This window comes from Oryctolagus cuniculus, chromosome 6 (assembly GCF_051225735.1).
Source record: "Oryctolagus cuniculus isolate XC-2025 breed Fujian yellow rabbit chromosome 6, ASM5122573v1, whole genome shotgun sequence".
Lineage (NCBI taxonomy): Eukaryota > Metazoa > Chordata > Mammalia > Lagomorpha > Leporidae > Oryctolagus > Oryctolagus cuniculus.
The window spans coordinates 122,515,685-122,531,757 of NC_142872.1; the positions used below are offsets into that span (position 1 = coordinate 122,515,685).

At 45.4% G+C, this 16,073-nt stretch overlaps 1 long non-coding RNA gene across 5 annotated transcripts in view; it reads left to right on the top strand.

The window, feature by feature from the left end:
• Positions 1 to 3,110: 3,110 nt before the first annotated feature.
• The window catches only part of LOC138843185 (uncharacterized), a 102,562-nt gene continuing 89,599 nt past the window's right edge, over positions 3,111 to 16,073 (top strand). For 3 of the 5 annotated variants that reach the window (XR_016236514.1, XR_016236515.1, XR_016236516.1), the window contains exons 1-2: positions 3,118 to 3,872; positions 4,419 to 4,539. This is a non-coding gene — a long non-coding RNA (uncharacterized LOC138843185). Of the gene's footprint in view, positions 3,873 to 4,418; positions 4,540 to 5,904; positions 6,029 to 6,426; positions 8,177 to 16,073 lie in introns of those variants that run through there. The other 2 variants (XR_016236512.1, XR_016236513.1) reach the window with 2 other exon arrangements.

Genomic DNA, 16,073 nt, shown 5'->3' on the forward strand with positions numbered 1-16,073 from the left:
CAGGGGCCCAGGGGCCCAGGTACTTGGCCCATCTTCTGCTGGTTTCCCAGGCCACAGCAGAGAGCTGGATTGGAAGAGGAGCAGCCAGGACATGAACCAGTGCCCATAAGGGATGACAGCGCCACAGGCTGAAGCTTAGCCTACCAAGCCGCAGTGCCAATCCCCCCTGGTGTTTTTTGTTTTGTTTTGTTTTTTGTTTTTGTTTTTTGACAGGCAGAGTTAGACAGTGAGAGAGGGAGAGACAGAGAGAAAGGTCTTCCTTTCCGTTGGTTCAACCCCAAATGGCCTGCTTCCTCCTGCACCATGGGGTGCAGGGCCCAAGCACTTGGGCCATCCTCCACTGCACTCCCGGGCCACAGCAGAGAGCTGGACTGGAAGAAGAGCAACTGGGACAGAATCCGGCACCCCGACCAGGACTAGAACCCAGGGTGCCGGTGCCACAGGCGGAGGATTAGCCTAGTGAGCCGCGGCGCCTGCCCGCCTCCCCCCCCCCCCCCCAGGTGTTTTAAAAACAGAAAGAATCTGGGCCGGCGCCACTAGGCTAATCCTCTGCCTTGTGGCGCCAGCACACCGGGTTCTAGTCCCGGTCGGGGCGCCGGAGTCTGTCCCGGTTGCCCCTCTTCCAGGCCTGCTCTCTGCTGTGGCCAGGGAGTGCAGTGGAGGATGGCCCAAGTGCTTGGGCCCTGCACCCCATGGGAGACCAGGAGAAGCACCTGGCTCCTGCCTTCGGATCAGTGTGGTGCACCGGCCGCAGCGCCACGGCCGTGGCAGCCATTGGAGGGTGAACCAACGGCAAAGGAAGACCTTTCTCTCTGTCTCTCTCTTTCACTGTCCACTCTGCCTGTCATAAAAATAAAATAAAATAAAATAAAAAACCAGAATCTGTCCTTGTTCAAGAGTCTTCTACTCCCAGGAGCCCATTGTCCTTACCTGATCAAAGACAGATTGAATCTGATGACCTGCTAAAATCATTCCGTTTGTCTGGTCTGTGAGGCTGTGTTCACGTGGGCTAAGAAGGCAGTAACTTCATGTCATAAATGCCACTCAGCCAGGCTTGGGGAAATGGTTCTCTTGTTAGTCTCCATGAGCTAGTCTCTACAGAAGTAACTTACAGAAAGATTATAATTTATGATTTTATTTCCTACAAGCTTCACAAAGGCAAGTTGTGTCCAGGCTAGCTTCTTGCAGTATGGCAAGAAGACACACTTGTCTTTAGTAGAATGAAGTAAAATTTATCCTGGTAAATTGAGATTGCACCAGAGTTTCAGACACTGGAGGATCTAGCTTGAAAATATTTCATAGCGGGGCTAGTATTGTTGTGTAGCTGGTTAAGCTGTTGCCTGTGACATTGGCATCCCATATGGGTGCCAGTTTGATTCCTGGCTGTTCCACTTCCAATCCAGTTCCATGCAATGTGCCCAGGAAGGCAGCAGAGGATAGCCCAGGCACTTGTGTCCCTGGCACCCATGTGGGAGACCCAGTTGGGGTTCCAGGCTTCTGGCTTCTACCTGGCCCAACCCAGGTTGGGAAATGAACCAGTGGATGGAAGATCTCTTCTGTTTCTCCCTCTCTTTCTGTAACTCCACCTTTCAAATAAATAAATAAATAAATGTTTTGTAAAAAGGAAAGAAAATATATCATAGGGATCATGAGAGGTGCAGCACTCAGTAGGCACACTTTCTAGAAGGGTATGAGTTCAGGTGGCCAAAGAACAACAGACTAGGGATCTCAAAAGCTTTCAGGCCTCCCCACACTCTCTGGGTGTCAGGGCTCAGATCTATCAGTCTTACTCTATGGGTGAGGATCATGATTCTGGGCAGATCTGTGCTCTCATGCCTACAGCTTACAATCAAAGAGAATGTAGTGCTTTCCTCAGGTTCAAGGTTGAAATTTCACAGGAAGGACACTGGTTGCACAGCTGGAGTCACATGCCCAACACCTGAGGCATGAGACACAGTGATTTTCCAGCCTGTTCACATGCCCAGTCTTTTTTGTCAAGAGGATTTGACTCTATTATCAGAGGGTTGTAGGGCCAGAGGGGAAGGTGCTAAGCAGTAAAACAGAATAATTTTTGTTTTCTGTAGCTGTGTAGCAATTTATCACAAACCTAGTGGCGTAAAACAATGCTCATCTATTAGTTCTTGGCACTATAGTTCAGAGGGCCCTATGTAGCATGGCTGGGTTCTCTGTTCAGGAAGTCATGAGGTCAAGAGGTATTGGCAGGGTTTGTTCCCTCTGGGAGCTCAGGGTTCTCTTCCAAGTTCCTGTGGATGTGGTAGGATTCAGTTCCTTGCGGTTACAGGACTGAGATCCCCTGTTCTTTGCTGTCGGGCTAGGAAGCACTCTCAGCTTCTGAGTTCCTCTCACACTCCTCGCTACAAGCCTCCCATCCAACATCAAAGTCAGCTGTGGAAAACACCCCTGCATTGACTCTTCAAATCTCTCACTAGGAAGAGCCCATTCACTTTTTAGGGCTAACCTGATTCGATCAGCACCTACCCCACCTACCAACTCCAGGATGGTCTCTTTATCTTAAGGTTCATTGATTTCTCACCTTAGTTACAGCTGCAAAATCTCTTCACAAGAGTGCTGAGCTTAGTGTTTGACCAAATGACCTGGAGGAAGTGTATGCTGGGGAAGAGGAGCGTGGAAGTATTGGAGGCCCTCTGACCACAGTTGTCATAGGAGCTTAAGAAATTTAAATCAGCCTTGGGGTGAATAATCCAAAAACTAAATCTACCTAAATCTTGACCAATTAATTCATTTACCAACCTGTTGCTTGACTCATGTGATTGTTATAACTTGAGTGAATAGATGTTTTACTTATAATCTAATTGTCTAAATTTGAAGAAATTAGTGTCTAAGCTAGAAACAGAGCTTACTTAGTTAAGACTATGTTTTAAGCACTTCCTGTTAGCTTCTCCCCATACAAGAACTGTTTGAGTCCATCAACTCAATTTGGCTCCCTTGTCACACACATTCACGGAATGCTTTTCTTTTCCCTAGTGACCTTTGTGACACTCCTAATTATTCAGTGTCACTCCTCCTAGGTTACAGAGTAACCATGCACAATTCTGTTTGATGCAGTGCCCTCAGTACCTAGCACAGGGCCTGGCACAGACAATAAGCATTCATAGAACGAACGAGGATAGGTGCCATGCCATGCCTTGGTGCTCTATACACTCCCTGTGCTTGAGGGCAGTGCCAGCACGCAGCAGTTGTTCAGTCAACAAGGGAAGAAGGCAGGCAAGAGAGAAGACGCAGCGAGAGAGAACAAAGCAGGAGGCCTGTAATAGGAAGCAGCTGACCTGTGGCGTTCTGACTTGATCAAGCTCCACGAACACTTCTCAGCATTTCACTGCTAAGAGCGTTTGTATGAGGTGACTTCATTATTTCCAAATGGTTGTTGAAACTCTTAAAGCCTGTTGAGTCCTAACGGCAAAGGGTGCCCACACTGAACTGGCACGTGGTGCACCTGGAGGGCGTTTATGTGGCCGGGCTCCCTGCCAAAGGACTGGTCACACAGGGCTGTCCTCTCCATGTATTGTATCTTCAGCCCAGTCAGTTATCCACGTCGGCCCTCGGCACAGGTGCGGCTTGCCTGGAGTCAGCTACTCCCACAGCAAAGCAAATACACCCATACTGGGGCCTCTTCTAGCCTTTAATGGCAGACGGGCCCACGGGCAACCACAACTCACAGAACCTGGGGCTGGATACATAAAAGGACATTGCCTACCATGTGCGGGAGGTCAGTCACCATCACTTGCATGTTAGCCACCTCACAGACCACGGGGATCTGACTTTGGAGAAGCACTGAAGGAGTCCAGCATCACAGGAAAAAGTACACGGAATCTGGATCCAACGTATCAGACGTATGTACAGACCATTTTCTCAGTGGGAAATTTAGCAACTATTTTCCAGTCCCTAGTAGTGCATTGGTTTTCTGTGCCAGTCCCTCCTCAACCCCTGCCTTTCCCTGCCCTGACCTCACCCATGACTCTGCCTCTCTTTTATGCTTTGAGTGAAAGCTTGACAATGGTCACACACATATCCTCCTACTGCATGCATGCGTCAGCAGTTGTAGTGCGAAGCTATTCTTAGGTCGGTGGGGGAGACAGCATTAGGAAGGAGGTGTTTTCAAAGCCTGTTCCACCTCAGTGCTGCCCAGTACCAGGCCATCCTCCCTCACCACTTGCTTAGGGCAATGGCTGCTGTTTGCGCCCTTGAAAATTCGCATGCTGAAGCCCTAACGCTCAACGTGATGGTATCTGGAGATGGGACTTTTGGAAGTCATTGGGTTTAGATGAGGCCATGAAGGTGGAGAGCTCATGATGGGATTAGTGCCCTTACAAGAAGGGGAAGCCAGATTTCTCCTCCTCTCTCTCATTCCCTCTCCCTCTCCTGCTCCCACCTCCCAGGGAAGGCCAGGTGAGGACACAGTCTGACAACAGCTGCCTACAAACCAGAAGGAGGACCCTCACCAGAAACCAAATGTGCCTGCGCCTCGACCTTGGACTTCTGCCTCCAAAACTGTGAGCAGTGAGTGTCTGCTCTTTAAGCTGCCCAGCCTCTGGTGTTTTGTTACAGCAGCCACAGTGACTAAGTCAGTTATGCAAGTTCACTAACTGTATGATGGCAGATTTCCCCACTTAGATTACAACTCTCCAGGAGCATGTCTTACTCAGCATTGTCCCCACAGTGCCTAACCACAGGTACCCGCTTATTAAATGTCTGTTAGAGCTTAAACTCAGTTCGAAGGAGCTTGGCCTCAATCATTCAGGCAATGGGAGCCCGTGGGAGTTTTTGAGTGGGGAGCGGTATTCCCTGTTTTTCAAACTAATGACCTACCCTTTGGAACCTCAGGTTGCTGGCAAAGGACCCAGGTTGCACAAGCACAAAAAGATGTGCAGGCCCTTTGAACAGAGGGCATAACTGACTGTTAGATCTAAGCCATCTTTAGGATTTCCTGTTTTCTGTCCTTGCGCTCCTCACAAGGCTAGAGCATCTTGCAGACCACCAGTCTGCAAAGGGTGGATTTTATTTCCGCTCATTTCAGTGGGACTAACCTTGTGACTGAGTCATTCTTTCTGACGGCTCTAGCTGCCTGAGTGGGGAAGGTGTCCAAATGTGGAGGCGATTGAAAATTCTTTATGAGGGGGAAGATCTCCCATCATACCTTTCAACTGTACTTCTAGGCGATAATGAACGGTTCCTTTCTAAATAACTAAATGTCACTTTGTTAGCCAGGAACTACTGAGGCGGATAAAATCTTGCTTTTAAACTTATTCGATGCATTCTGTGGAACTCTAAGTTATTTAAACACACACATGTGCACGAGCACACAGGAGCACACGTGTACATGCATACACACACGTGCACACACACACTCATGCCTGCTGTGGTTGCTGCCTTTCATCTTTCGGGTGGCTTTGCTTGTAAAGAACACAAAACACCAAACCATTTCTATAGCAGGTCCCAGCCAAGGAGTTAGCTGCGCGATAAGGATTTCCATATATAGGAGTGCGACTGAGGGCTGAGAGAAAATGTGGTAGGGGCGGCTGGCTACAACTCTCAGATCATTCTCTGAGAAGGAAAAGAGAGGAGGAAAGCACCCTAGCAGTGCACAGGAAGTGCCCGGCTGACATAACGGCAGAGCACGTTGGTGTGGGAAAGGCATCGGCGCTCGAGCAGCGGCTGCCACTGGAGATGCCTTAAAATGCATCCTTCCGATTTTCACCCTTTCAGATCTTAAGAGCTTCTGCAGGGACTCCCGAAAAAGACCTTGACTCTTGAGGCCGGGACATTTTGCACAGGCTTTCTCACAGGCTTAGCGCTATGTTCTTTGCAAACTGCTAAATCCTTCAACCTCTGCATTTTGTTTTGAAGTCATAAATTTCTCTCCAGGTTTCTTGGAGCAGAGAAACCAAGCACAGCATGTTTTATTTGTGAACAACTGGAAGAAAGCAACCTTACTGCCAAACTAAAAAAAAATATTGTAGCTTTCATTGGTGTTGCGTTTTACATAAAGGTATGCGCTGGCTGCCAGATGTGGGTATGTGCAATAGAATTAAAATAGTTTAATCCCCAGCACTGCACTGGTTTTCTGGTCTAAAAATATCTCAACAGGGCTATGAGTTGGACTGAGTAAACCAAATACAATTAGAGGATATGAATGGAACAACCCTTGCTGAGTTCCAGAAATTCGGTTGTGTTCGTGTACTTGGGGGACATCTGCTTGCCTGTCCCCTGGCCCTTGCACTGATTTTCACTCTGCCAACTCAGCCCTACCACTCCCCCCCAACAGGAAGGGGCAGGGGGGTGATGGGATCAGACAGACCACCTGGACTGCAGCCAGGCCCTGCCCTTACACATGTGTGTGTTCGGGGACAAGTCACTTCCTTCTCTGAGCCTTGACTCGCCTTGCAGGTGAGGGTAACAGGAGACCTCTTCCAGAGACGTGAGGGTCAAACAAGATGACAAAATGAAGCATTCATCTCAGTACCGGGCACTTCCTAAGCTCGCTGGATAGAAGCCTGCTGTGATGAGCGTCGCCTCTCTGGGCACGGACATGGCTTTGGAGGACAAGTTGATTGGTGGGATCCTTACAACCGTCAGTGTTTCTGAGCTAAACTACTCTGTAAGGGTCATTGCACTGAAAATGTTAAAGCCAACATGGGTTGCCTCAAAATTACTAAATATTTCTCACTCTGAAGAGCTTTGGAATTATCTGCAGAGTTTCAATAATTGGCTAGAAGTATTTCAAGTATATCAGTCTCTGGCCTTGTGTCACTCCCCCTTCATGGGTCCTAGGTTGGGTGTCCAGGCCCCCGCTGCCCCACATTCCCTGTGATAGGATGATGTTGAGATCAACTCAATGGCATACACACACACACACCAGAGACATTAAGTTTTGAGACTCATGTAGCTACTATAGCGTTTCTTCTTTCTAATGATTGTCTGAGTTCAAGTCCTCTTTCCTGAGTCTTCAACCAACTCTGTAATCGTGCCTCAATTTCCCCAGCAGTAAAATAGTGCTGAGCAAGGAGAAAGGCTATTTGTGTCAGAAAGATCTGTTTCTACTCTGCCCAAAGCCAAGTAACTTAGTCAAGGAAGCAGGAGCTTTGGACTGGGGGATGGGAAGGGGATCTGGTTTCAAATCCCAGCCTATTTTCTAGCTGTGTGGCCATTTCTTGGTCTGTTTTCTCCTTGTAACACCAAGTGGCAGACTGCTGTTGCTTATCATGTAGCTGTTTCATTTTCTTTTCTTCTTTCTTTCTTTTTTTTTTTTTTTTTTTTTACCAGTAAAGACTTTTAACCAGTGAAAGGTTTTGTTTGGCACTAAAATGTGTTCAGATAAAAACGATCATCTTCCCAGCCTGCCATTTCATACAGTCTGGCCAGCTAGACATAGGTAGAAATTACTGACGAGAGTGAACAGGGAGATTGTATAAGAACAGACTGGGGGCTGGTGTTGTGGCACACATCACAGCCTCTGGTGATGCTGGCATCCCATGTCAGAGTGCAGGTTAGAGTCCTGGCTGCTCTGCTTCCAATCCAGCTGCCTGCAAAATGTGCACCCTGGGAGGCAGCAGAGGATGGCTTAAATACCTGAGCTCCTGCCAACCACATGTGACACCTGTATGGAGTCCTAGGCTCCCGGCTTCAGCCTGGTCCAGTCCTGACTGCTGGTAGCCATTTTGGGCATGAACTAGTCTCTGTCTTTCACAATGATGCTCTGCCTTTCAAAAATCAATCAATCAATCTTAGAAAAAAAAAAAAAAAGAACAGCTAGGCTTGTATTAAATTTTCATTTCCTGGCCAGTGCCGTGGCTAATCCTCCACCTTCGGCGTCGGAATCCCATATGGGCGCCGGGTTCTCGTCCCGATTGCTCCTCTTCCAGTCCAGCTCTCTGCTGTGGCCCGGTAAGGCAGTGGAGGACGACCCAAGTGCTTGGGCCCTGCACCATCATGTGAGACCAGGAAGAAGCACCTGGCTCCTGGCTTCGGATCAGCATAGCTCTGGCCGTAGCAGCCATTTGCGGGGTGAACCAATGGAAGGAAGACCTTTTTCTCTGTCTCTCCCTCTCACTGTCTGTAACTCTACCTGTCAAATAAATAAAATAATAAAAAAATTTTCATTTCCTTTTCTCCTGTTTCTCCCCTTGCCCCTTGGAAATTGCATATCCCAAATCATGAGGTGGCAACCCTGAAGATGAAGGCTTCAACATCAAGGCTGGCAGAGAAGAAAGTTGGAAAGGCCCAGTGTCTGATGGCCTCCAGAGCTCCTAGGAAGCCCCAGGACGCCCACCCCTGCACTTCTTATTTTTCCAGAAAAATCTCTCTCTCCCTCATCTTATTCAGAACAAATATACATGGGAACTAGTGTGATATTTTCCAGGGCACGGTGTGAGCACAGAGGACAGGTGTATGGAGCACTCAGCGTGACTGCCAGCACACGGCTGACTCCAGTTGCTGTGTGTTCCCTTCCCCCCTTTCTCATCTTCCCATTATGGATTCTCCTTGCTACAGGCAAATATCAAGGTGTGGGGGCCATGTCAGATATTTTCCTTTCAATGTTGTTAGTCCCTAAGTCTGAGCTGCCCAACTAGAAGTGACCCCATGTGCAATACGACTTCCAAAGCAAATAGGTTTTCAAGCTGCCTCCTTAGAGCAGAGTCGCGGGGGAGAGGAAGCTATCGGCCACGTGTTCTCTGAACCACACAGAGCATTACAAGCTTTATGATGAATTCTGACCTTCACATTTCGGAAAGGACGTCTCTTCTTAGAGCAGAGTCTGAAAATCACTGCCATACTCACTATGTGTGTTCAGCTTAGGAAAGATTTTATTTGTATTTTTTTTATAATGAGAAGTAGTGTGGGAGATTCCATCTAATGAGATAATACTCAAGATGTGATTTTTTTTCTATTTGTTTTTAAAGATTACTTATTTGAAAGGTGGAGAGGTGGGGGCAGGGGGGAGACACATACACACACACGCACACACACACAGAGTGAGGGAGGGGGAGAGAGAGAGAGAGGTCTTCCATTCACTGGTTTACTCCCCAAATGGCTACAATGGCAGGGACTGGGTCAGGCCCAAGCCAGGAGCCTGGAACTTTATCCAGGCGTTCCATGTGGGTGGCTGAGACCTGGGTACTTTGGCCATCTTCTGTTGTTTTCCATGCTCATCAGCAGGGAGCTGAATCAGTGGTGGAGCAGCTGGGACTCAAACTAGCGCTTGTATGGGATACCAGTGCCACAGGTAAAGGCTTGATCTGCACCACAGTGCTGGCAAAAAGATGCGACTTCTCTAATTTGAGAGGCACAGCCAGAGACAGTGTTCCCATCATCTGGTTCACTTCCCAAATGCCCACAATGGCTGGGCCTGGGCCAGGGGAGGTGGGAACTCAACACAGGTCTCCTTTATGGGGGGCAGGACCTCAGTTACTTCAACCATTGTGACTGCCTCCCGGGGTCTCTACTGGCAGGGAGCCAGAGTCAGGAGCTGGGGCCAGGCGTTGCTCCCAAGTACTCTGATTTCAGAGGTGGGTTTCTTAACCACTTGATCAAATGTACTCCCTGAAAAGACAAGAATGAGAGGACCGGCACCCTCTCTCAGGTTGTCTGGAGAGGTGCCCATCTGTTCTTATGGATGTCTCTACCCTAATAAACCTTGCTATTTTGCTTTCCACTGCTCTCTGTCTCACGCCTGAATTCTTCCTTGAGTGAAGACAAGGACCCTTTGCTTCGGCACTGTGGCATAGTGGGTTAAAGCCCCAGACTGCAGCGCTGGCATCCCATATGGGCACTGGTTCGAGTGCCTGCTGCTCCTCTTCCGATCCAGCTCTCTGCTATTGCCTGGGAAGGCAGTAGAAGATAGCTCAAGTCCTTGGGCCCCTGCACTCACGTGGGAGACCTGGAAGAAGCTCCTGGCTCCTGGCTTCGGATCAGCTCAGCTTTGGCAGTCACAGTCATTTGGAGAGTGAACCAGCGGAATGGAAGACCTCTCTCTGCCTCTCCTTTTCTCTCTCTATAACTCTGATTTTCAAATAAATAAAATAATTCTTTTAAAAAAAGGAATGAGAGGACCATGGTAGCTTTCTTCAAATATCACTTTGGTCCCAGGGGAGACCTGGAAGATCATTAGCTATGTGGACTTGGAGACAGCAACTTCCAAAGTCCTTTCCAACTCCTGCCAAAATGAACTGTGGGTAATGGGCTTTGAGCAGATATTAAGCGAATTAACTAAATAAATAAAGACTTACCCCTAGGGGAGGAGTTTGGCTTAGTGGTTAAGATACCAGTTAAGATGTGTGTGTCCCACATCAGACTGCTTGAGTTCAGTACCTAACTCCACTGCTGACTCCTTTTTCCTGCTAGTGTAGACCCTTGGGAGCCCATGGTAATGGCCCAAGTGATTGAGTTCCTGCCACCCATGCCACCCACACAGGACACCTACATTGAGTTCCTGGCTCTTAGCTTCTACCCCAGAGGCCACTTCAGGCATTTGAGGAATGAACCAGCAGAAAAGAGTGCTCTCTCTCTTTCTCTCTCTCTCCCCTGCCACCCCTTTCTCCTTCTCCCTCTCCCTCTGAGTGTGTGTGTGTGTGTGTGTGTATCTGCCTCTCAAATATTTTTTATGCTAGAAAGAACTACCCTTGTTTTTTTATAGTTTTATAACTTTATTTGACAATCAGGAGCTAGTTCTCATCCACATTGACTGTAGGATTTTGAGAGTATTGATGGGTACGTAGGTAACCAAAGTATATTGCTTGTCTGGTGAATCTTAGTCCTCATTATGTTTTCTGGGCAATCTCGTGCAGATGCGCTGTGGGGTGTTCCTTATTCCTTTGTTGATCCTGGCACTGGTGCATACACCTGGAGTGCCCATCTTCTTCTTGGCACATATCCAGACTTCTGAGTGCCTGAAGGCCATGCTTCCTGAAGCCAAAGATATGGATGCACTTGTGAATGTTGACAGTGTACTCCTGGCACATACTTCATTGATGGCAGAATGTTTCTTCTTCTTACCGCCATTCTTTGAAGAAGCCATCTGCAAGGGCTCAAGTTGGAAAAGTATCCCTGATATTTCTATAGAAAAATACAGTCCACAGCACCTAACTTATTGGTGGAGACATACCTATGTCAGCACCGCAAGGAGTAACCTGTCTTTGAAATCCAGCCGATGAGTCTCTTTGTGTGAAAATGCCCAGGGAAAACAACAACCTGCCCCAATCTAAATCCAAAAACAGTGGCTGCACAACTGAAATCACTAAGACCAGGGGGACTAACATTTGTGAAAGTCATGTTTATGAGCATCTTGTTCTATTTCCACGGAGTGAACATCACACATCTTTGGCATCTCCTATAAGTAGTCTGTTCTGCCAGCCAAGAACACACAGAATGGAGACTGGTCTCTCAGCAATTGCATGTTGGTTGTATTTGAAGCTATTAAATCTTGAACACATGGAAAAGAATATGTCATAATGCTACCAGTGGAGAAAAGAAAGTGCACACAAAATCTAATGTGAAGACAGCATGTTGGGAAATGAAGCAAAAGGGAATTTTTCATTACTTGCATCTGGGTTTTATGTTGCAATAAAAAGTATCTGGCTACCACAGTTGGTTTTATGTACACCTCGTCTATAACTACCTAAGCACTCCATTGGGCTAGAATTTAATCAAATATCCTGGTTTCTAGTTAGTAGATTTGTGGCAAGCATCAGTAATAAAAAAAGCTGAAATATTCCTTCCTTAGACTCAATAAATGTTCCCTTCTCAAATTCAGGTTGAAAAGAAGGAATTCGCTGACGGAGACAGGGAATGTGTTCTCTCACTTTTGTTTTTCAACTTACACAACACATTTATTTTATTGAGGACTCTTGCATTCAATTTGAAGATTCACAGTCTTGGAATTTATTTTTGAAGTGATTTTGAAAAAGAAGCAGCACATCATTTTAATGAATTTTTTTCTGTGATCAATAAAAGTCAGCCTTAACTTTACCCATCATTCTTCACTCCTACACCTTGCCCCAACTTCACATTTTGTTCAAACTTGTCAAATTGCAAGTAAAATCCTACTTCCCAAAATACAAGAAACTTTGAAAAATGAAATTAAGCCACAAAAGTTTGACAATGAGGAAAGGAACAAGATTTACTTGTATATGTTCTTTATGATTTATTTGGAACATCTAAAAGGCCCTTTACTTGTGTGTGTGCAAAATTTTTTAAAAATACTATAAGAATAGGTAGCTCATAAACTCCTTTGGAGAAGGCAGGAAGAGGTAATGTGAAAATAAATTAGCTTCTTAAACCCACAGCTGCACCCTCTCTCACCTAACAGGGTCTGTAACCTAAACTTTTGCAGGCTTCAAGAAGGATAGTGGAGAGTTTGGTTTACAAGGAACTGGATCCATTTTATTCAGCACTTGTCAGACAACACCTAAAGTCTTGTGTTTGGCTAATGTTCTTTAGTGTTTGCATAAGGCTTTCATATGTATCCTTTTAGTGGAGAGATATTACCCTTGTGCTACTGATGAACAGAGATTCTGAGACATCCATTACTTTCCCAATGTGATGTAATCATCCCAGAGTCTTAGGGTTAGAAGAGACCAAGGAAGTCATCCAGACAATGAGGGAGAGTAATGGATTTGAGATCAGAAGTTCTCCCAGCCTCCTGATCCCATGCTTGAACCTTATAGCCCATGTCCTTTCAGCCTATTCCTCTTGCTAGGAGATTTCAAATTCTCCCTGGGCCAGAGGTCCCTCAGGCCTCTTCACTCCTCTTCTCCCACCTTCACCCACAGATATACAGCACAGTAAAGAGTTATGCAAGCTGAGTTTAAGTCCTAGATCTACACTAACATTGTGTCAACTTAGGTGTGTCTCTTAACTTCGCCATGTCTTATCAGCTGGGAATGACAGCAGTACTTATCTCATGGGCTCATGCTGTGAGTGTTCAATGAGATGATACATGGACATCTTTCAATAGCACAGAATAAGCAACTATTGAGTTTTCAGCTTGATTACTTCTGCCATCACCTAGTTTAGCCCTACATTATTACTCCTTAGAAACCATACTGATCTCCTAACTAGTCTTCCCACATCCATTTGTACTCTGTCCAATTTATTCTCCATACTAGAGTTGAGTGAACTTCCTAAAATATAAATCTGATCAATAAAGAAAGAAATAGAAGAGGATAACAAAAAATGGAAAAATCTTCCATGCTCATGGATTGGAAGAATCAACATCATCAAAATGTCCATTCTCCCAAAAGCAATTTATAGATTCAATGTGATACCAATCAAGATACCAAAGACATTTTTCTCAGATCTGGAAAAAAATGATGCTGAAATTCATATGGAAGCACAGGAGACCTTGAATAGCTAAAGCAATCTTGTACAACAAAAACAAAGCCGGAGGCATCACAATACCAGATTTCAGGACATACTACAGGGCAGTTGTAATCAAAACAGCATGGTACTGGTACAGAAACAGATGGATAGACCAATGGAACAGAATAGAAACACCAGAAATCAACCCAAACATCTACAACCAACTTATATTTGATCAAGGATCTAAAACCAATTCCTGGAGCAAGGATAGTCTATTCAATAAATGCTGCTGGGAAAACTGGATTTCCACGTGCAGAAGCATGAAGGAAGACCCCTACCTTACACCTTACACAAAAATCCACTCAACATGGATTAAAGACCTAAATCTATGACCCGACACCCTCAAATTATTAGAGAACATTGGAGAAACCCTGCAAGATATCGGCACCAGCAAAGACTTCTTGGAAAAGACCCAGGAGGCAGAGGCAGTCAAAGTCAAAATTAGTTATTGGGATTGCATCAAATTGAGAAGTTTTTGTACGGCAAAAGAAACAGTCAGGAAAGTGAAGAGGCAACCGACAGAATGGGAAAAAATATTTGCAAACTATGCAACAGATAAAGGGTTAATAACCAGAATCTACAAAGAGATCAAGAAACTCCACAACATCAAAACAAACAACCCATTTAAGAGATGGGCCAAGGACCTCAATAGACATTTTTCAAAAGAGGAAATCCAAATGGCCAACAGACACATGAAAAAATGTTCAGGATCACTAGCAATCAGGGAAATGCAAATCAAAACCACATTGAGGTTTCACCTCACCCCAGTTAGAATGGCTCACATTCAGAAATCTACCAACAACAGATGCTGGAGAGGATGTGGGGGAAAAGGGACACTAACCCACTATTGGTGGGAATGCAAACTGGTTAAGCCACTATGGAAGTCAGTCTGGAGATTCCTCAGAAACCTGAAGATAACCCTACTATATAACCCAGCCATCCCACTCCTTGGAATTTACTCAAAGGAAATTAAATTGGCAAACAAAAAAGCTGTCTGCACCTTAATGTTTATTGCAGCTCAATCCACAATAGCTAAGACCTGGAATCAACCTAAATGCCCATCAACGGTAGACTGGATAAAGAAATTATGGGATATGTACTCTATAGAATACTATACAGCAGTAAAAAAAAAAAAAAACAAGGAAATCCAGTCATTTGCAACAAAATGGAGGAATCTGGAACACATCATGCTGAGTGAAATAAGCCAGTCCCAAAGGGACAAATATCATATGTTCTCCCTGATCGGTGACAACTAACTGAGCACCAAAAAGGAAACCTGTTGAATGAAATGGACACTATGAGAAATGGTGACTTGATCAGCCCTTTCCCTGACTGTTGATGAACAACTTAATACTTTATTCCTTTTAGTATTTTTTTTGTTCTACTTAATACTATTGGTTGAACTCTGTAATTAATACACAATTATTCTTAAGTGTTGAAACTTAACTGAAAAGTGATCCCTGTTAAATATAAGAGTGGGAATAAGAGAGGGAAGAGATGTACAGTTTGGGACATGCTCAATCAGACTTGCCCCAAACGATAGAGTTAGAAACATGCCAGGGGATTCCAATTCAATCCCATCAAGATTGCATGTACCAATGCCATCTCACTAGTCCAAATGATCAATTTCAGTTCACAATTGATCATAATGATAAGACTAAGAGTCAAAGGGATCACATAAACAAGACTAGTGTCTGAAAATACTAACCAATAGAATAAAAAAAGAGAGAGAGAACGATCCAACATAGGAAGCGAGATACTCAGCAGACTCATAGAATGGCAGACATCCTAAACAGCACTCCGGCCTCAGAATCAGCCCTTAAGGCATTCGGATCTGGCTGAAAAGCCCATGAGAGTATTTCAGGCATGGAAAGCCAAGACACTCTGGCAAAACAAACAAACAAACAAACAAACAACTAAATGAAAGATCTCTGCGAGTGAGATCCCAGTGGAAAGAACAGGTCATCAAAGAAGGAGGTACCTTTCTCTGAAGGGAAGAGAGAACTTCCACTTTGACTATGAACTTGTCTAAATAAGATCAGAGTTGGCAAACTCAAAAGGCCTCCATAGCCTTGGCAACTCATGATGAGAGCCTAGGGTGATTACTGACACCATAAACAAGAGTGTCAATTTGTTAAGTCAACAATAGGAGTCACTGTGCACTTCCTCCTCATGTAGGATCTCTGTCCTTAATGTGCTGTACATTGTGATTTAATGCTATCACTAGTACTCAAACAGTATTTTACACTTTGTGTTTCTGTGTGGGTGCAAACTGTTGAAAGCTTTACGTTATATATGCTAAATTGATCTCCTGTATATAAAGAGAATTGAAAATGAATCTTGATGTGAATGGAAGGGGAGGGGAGTGGGAGAGGGGAGGGTTGCGGGTGGGAAGGAAGTTATGGGGGGGGAAGCCATTGTAATTCATAAGCTGTACTTTGGAAATTTATATTCATTAAATAAAGGTTTAAAAAAAACATTAGTAGCATCCACTGACTTTAAAATAATGGCCAAATCTCTTAGCAAGGCCCAAAACATCATGCATGGTCTGGCCCAGCTCACCAGTCTCTAGCCTTGGCCCAGAGCAACTCCCTTTCATTCAGCTCTGGCCACACTGAACTTCTACCACTGCCCACAGCTTTGAGGATCTGCCCCCTACAGAATGTCAGATTGCTCAC